This window comes from Loxodonta africana, chromosome 3 (genome assembly GCF_030014295.1).
Source record: "Loxodonta africana isolate mLoxAfr1 chromosome 3, mLoxAfr1.hap2, whole genome shotgun sequence".
In the NCBI taxonomy this organism is placed as follows: Eukaryota; Metazoa; Chordata; class Mammalia; order Proboscidea; family Elephantidae; genus Loxodonta; species Loxodonta africana.
The window spans coordinates 22,035,017-22,040,696 of NC_087344.1; the positions used below are offsets into that span (position 1 = coordinate 22,035,017).

At 40.4% G+C, this 5,680-nt stretch overlaps 1 pseudogene; it reads right to left on the minus strand.

Moving 5' to 3' along the window:
* Nucleotides 1-1,102: 1,102 nt before the first annotated feature.
* On the minus strand, nucleotides 1,103-2,059 carry LOC100659924 (olfactory receptor 7E24-like; annotated as a pseudogene).
* Between the last annotated feature and the right edge of the window lie 3,621 nt (nucleotides 2,060-5,680).

The window sequence follows — 5,680 nt, forward strand, 5'->3', positions numbered from 1 at the left end:
ACTAGTAATTTTAAAGAACATTGTTTGTATAGGAATTAGGTAAATAAGTATTGAAAGGCTGAAAGGTATAAAATATGGGAGGAGGGTAACACTGAGCTAGTACCTACAGGAAGTAGTGACCATGCCAAAGGATAAGAATGTAGTGAAAAGATTGGCTTATTGGGGCTGGTGATCTCGTTGGACAACTATCAGAGGAATATTGCAAGAGAGTCAGATGGAAAACCAGAGTAAGAATGGGAAGATTCTACTGTGGCATCACAAAGTACAATGCAAAAAGGTGAATTTGAAGCAGAGACACAGAGCTTAATGTCCAGCACATATGACCAGCTCTATGGTAGGGAGGGAGAAGATATTTGAAGAAATAATACCAGGAACATTGAGAAAAATCACATTGCCTGAAATTCTTTCATATCTTCCCCATTGTGAGCTCTGATCACTTTAAGATCTTCAGTATCTGCTCATGAGGACTAAAGGAGTTAAGACATATTAGTCTTTTCTGAAAAATGGTCTTATTTAGATAAGTAATCTCCAACCTTGCCTGCCCACTGGTACACCCTGGGGTGTTCTGAAAAATTTTCTGGCTGACCACACACCTCACTGTAAATAAATAAGAATTTCTGGTGGTACAACTTCGGCATGAGTGTCTTTAAAGCTCACCAGATGATTCCAATATGAAGCCAAGTTTGAGAACTAATAACAAGCAGTATTACACCTAAATTGCATACCTAGATAAGATAGATAAAAATGTCGTAGGGACAACAGGCATGAAGTGTGGACAGGATGGGCATTGTATTTGAATATAAAGAAAGTTGTGCATTTCACCAGAATGACTATGTCATAGATGACAAATATAGAAGGCTACACAGGTGTTATAGGACTCAATGTGGGTGTATATTATGATGTAACACAGATTCCAGAATATCCCCCAATTCACCAAAAATGGGCCAAATAATCAATATTCTGATATTAAACATAAAAAAGGATTGAAAACAATGAGATCTGCAAAAATTATGAGACCAAAGGAGCATAATTTCCAGCTCCACATGTTTGGTTTTCAGCAATTCTAAACCACAGGCCATAAAAGATGGCACAGGCATTAACACTATGCTTGTCTGCTGAGGAGCCTCTGCAGGGCCCCTTTGATATCCCTGTTCCTCAGGCTGTAGATGAAGGGGTTCAACATGGGGGTGACCACGGAGTACATCACTGCAGCTGCTGCACTACTCCTAGGAGCAGGTGAGACAGTTGAACTCAGGTACACTATAATACCTGTTCCATAAAATAAGCAAATCACTGACAGATGAGAACCACAGGTGGAAAAGGCTTTATACTTCCCACCCGATGAGGGGACTCTCAGAACAGAGAAAACAATTCGAATATAAGAGAAAAGGATGGCTGAGACAGGAACACCACCAAAGATGGCACCAATAAAATATACTAGTATGTTTTTTATAGTGGTCTCAGAACAGGTAAGGTTGAAGAGTTGAGAAGGATCACAGAAAAAATGAGGAATTTCCACATCCGTGCAGAAGGTGAGTTGTGACACCATCAAGCAGTGCAGCTGGGAGTACAAGAGGCTGAGAAAAAAAAGACACCAAAACAAACAAGCCACAGAGGTGGAGGTTCATGATGACTGGGTAGTGAAGTAGTTGACAGACGGCCACAAACCGGTCATAGGCCATCACTGTCAGGAGTAGATTGTCCATACATCCAAAAAAACTAAAAAAAGACAACTGAATCAGGCAGTTGACATAGGATATGATTCTGTGGTGTGTGTGGATATTCATAAGCATCTTTGGTATTGTCGCAGAGGTAAAACCAATGTCAGCCAAGGAAAGGTTGGAGAGGAAGAAGTACATGGGGGTATGGAGGTGGGGGTCAGAACTCACAGCCAGGATGAAGAGCAAGTTCCCAAGCACTGTGAGCAGGTACATGGACAGAAACATTCCAAAGAGGAGGGGCTGCAGTTCTGGATTCTCTGAGAGGCCCAGCAGGAGGAATTTAGAGACATGTGTTAGATTCTGTGGGTCCATGTTGCAGAGACACCTTTGAAAAAGTTAAAAAAAAAAAAAAAAAGATCAGTGAAGGACCCAAGAACACAGGTTTGCAGCCCTATGCCTATATTTTTAACTCAGAAAATTCACAAATAAAGCATTCACTTTTAAGAACATACACCCCCTTCAGCAACACTTCTCAACTCTGGCAAAACTATACTTCCTAGAACCTCTTCCTCATTGGTTGCTGTGCTATTCACCCTTTTCTATAGAAACTTACTTTAGAGGCACTCATCTGAAGAATGTTGGAGGATCAAAGACAATTATAGATAAAAATTCATAAAGACAGCAAAATAATTAACTCTAGGAGAAAGAGAAGACTTGAACAGACACGTAACATAAAGATATCAAAGCAGTATCAAAAACCTCCCAACAAAGAAATGCCCAGAACCAGATGGCTTCATTGGGGAATTCTACCAAACATTTACAGAACAAGTTATGCCAATCTTTCTTAAGCATTTCCAAAAAATGAAAAGGAGAGAACTGCCCCTAATTTCTTCTGTGAGGCTAGAATCACCCTGGTGGCTAAACCAAACAAGGACTCCACAAGAAGAGAAAACTAAAGACTAATACCAGAATAAACCCGTTTTCTTCTAGTTGATTTCAACTCCCAGCAACCTTAGAGGACAGAGTAGAACTGCCACCTAGGGTTTCCATGGAGCGGCTGGTGGATTTGCACTACAAAATTTTTGGTTAGCAGCTGAGCTCTTAACCACTGCACCACCAACACCAAGACTCCCACAGACAAATATCTCTGATAGATGTTGTTGTGGGTTTTGTTAGGTGCTATTAACTTGGTTCTGGCTCATAGCGACCCTATGCACAACATAATGGATCACTGCCTGATCCTGTGCCGTCCTCACTATTGTTGCTATGCTTGAGCCCATTGTTGCAGCCAGTGTCAATCTATCTCACTCAGGGTTTTCCTCTTTTTCACTGATCTCCACTTTACCAAGCATGATGTCCTTCTCCAGGGACTGATGCCTTCTGATAACATGTGTAAAATATGTAAGACGTAGTCTCCCCATCCTTACTTCTAAGGAGCATTCTGCCTGTACTTCTTCCAAGACAGATTTGTATGATCTTTTTGCAGTCCATAATATATTAAATATTCTTCGCCAACACCACAATTCAAAGGTGTCAATTCTTCTTCCGTCTTCCTCATGCATTGTCCAGCTTTTGCATGAATCTGGGGCAACTGAAAACATCATGGCTTAGGTCAGGCTCGCCTTAGTCTTCAAGGTGATGTCTTTGCTTTTCAACACATTAAAGAGGTGCCTTGCAACCGATCTGCCCAATGCCATGTGTCTTTTGATTTCTGGACTGCTGCTTCCATGGAAGTTGATTGTGGATCCAAGTAAAATGAAATCCTTGACATCATCAAACTTTCCTCCATTTATCATGATGTCGCTTATTGGTCCAGTTGTGAGGATTTTTTTTTCCTTTGTGTTGAGGTGTAATGCATACTGAAGGCTGTGATCTTTAATCTTCATCAGTAAATGCTTCAAGTCCTCTTCATTTTCAGCAAGCAAATTGGGTCATCTGCATAATGCAGGCTGTTAATGAGTGTTCCTCCAATCCTGATGTCCTGTTCTTCTTCATATACTCCAGATTCTCAGATTATTAGCTCAGCATACAGATTGAGTAGGTATGGTGAAGGGATACAACCCTGATGCACATCTTTCCTTTCTTTAAACCACATGATATCCCCTTGTTCTGTTCGAATGACTGCCTCTTGATCCATGTACAGGTTCCTCATAAGCACAATTAAGGGTCCTGGAATTTTCATTCTCTACAATGTTAGCCATAATCTGTTATGATTTACACAGTTGAATACCTTTGCATAGTCAATAGAACATCCTTCTGGTATCCTCTGCCTTCAGCCAGGACCCATCTCACATCAGGAATGATATCCCTGGTCCCACATCATCTTCTAAATCTGGCTTGAATTTCTCCCAGTCCCATGTTGATATACTTCTGTAGCCACATTTGAATGATCTACAGCAAAATTTTGCTTGCTTGTGATATTAATGATATTTTTTGATAATTCCCCCATTTGGTGTGATTACCTTTCTTGGGAATGGACATAAATGTGGATCTTTTCCAGTCATTTGGCCAGGTAGCTGTTTTCCAAATTTCTTGTCATAGACCAGATAGCAATTCCAACACTGTGTCCATTTGTTGAAACATCTCAGTTGGTATTCCTTCAGTGCCTGGACCATTGTTTTTCAGCAATTCCTTCAGTAGAAGTTGGACTTACTCTTTCAGTAGCATTGATTCCTGATCATACGTTACGTCTTGACATGGTTGAACGTCAACCAATTCTTTTTGATATACTGATTCTGAGGATTTCTTCCATCTTCTTTTGATGATTCCTGCATAGTTTAATATTTTCCCCATAGAATACTTCAGTATTGCAACTCAAGGCTTATTTTTTTTATTCAGTTCTTTCAGATCAAGAAATGCTGACTGCGTTCTTCCCTTTTGGTTTTCTATCTTCAGGTCTTTGCACATGCTATCATAATATTTTACTTTGTCTTCTCAGGACACCCTTTGAAATCTTCTGTTCAGCTGTTTTACTTCATCACTTCTTCCTTTTGCTTTAGCTACTTGACCTTCAAGAGCAAGTTTTAGAGTCTCTTCTGACATCCAATTAGGTCTTTTCTTTCTCTCCTGTCTTTTAATGACCCATGTTTTTTTCATGTATGATGTCCTTGATGTCATTCCACAACTCGTCTGGTCCTCAGTCATTAGTGCTTACTGTGTTAAATCTATTCTTGAGATAATCTCTGAATTCAGGTGAGATACACTCAAGATCATACTTTGGCTCTAGTAGACTTGTTCTAATTTTCTTCAGTTTCCATTTGAACTTCCGTTGAGAAAGTGGTGGTCTGATCTGCAGTCAACCCCTGGCCTTGTTCTGACTGATGATATTGAGCTTTTCCATTGTCTCTTTCCACAAATGTAGTTGATTTGATTCCTGTGTATTCCATCTAGCCAGGGACATGTGTATAGTCACCATTTGTGTTCGTGAACACAATTGAGAATCCCTGATGTTGCAGGAGAAAAGTGGGATGCAGACCTCAAACTCTAGTAAGAAGACCAGTCTTAAAAGTCTGACTGAGCCTGGAGAGACACCAGAGTTCATGGTCTCTGGACTCTCTGTTAGCCCAAAACTAAAACCATTCCAGAAGCCAACTTTTCAGACAAAGATTAGACTGGATTATAAGACATAAAATGATACTGGTGAAGAGTGTGCCTCTTAGCTCAAGTAGACACATGAGGCTACGTGGGCAGCTCCTGCCTGCAGCCGAGAAGAAAAGGCACAGGGGTACAGGAGCTGGTTAAATCACAGGAAATACAGGGTGGAGAGAAGGAGTGTGTTGTCACATTGTAGAGAGAGCAACTAGGGTCACATAACAAAGTGTGTATAAGTTTTTGTATGAGAAACTGACTTGAATTGTAAACTTCCACTTAAAGCACAATAAAAAAAGAAAAAAAATCAATCTTACTAAAGGACACTAAGTTAATTGTGGAAATCCTGGTGGCGTAATGGTTAAGTACTATGGCGGCCAACCAAAAGGTCAGCATTTCAAATCCAAAAGGCAGTTCTTGGAAACTCTGTG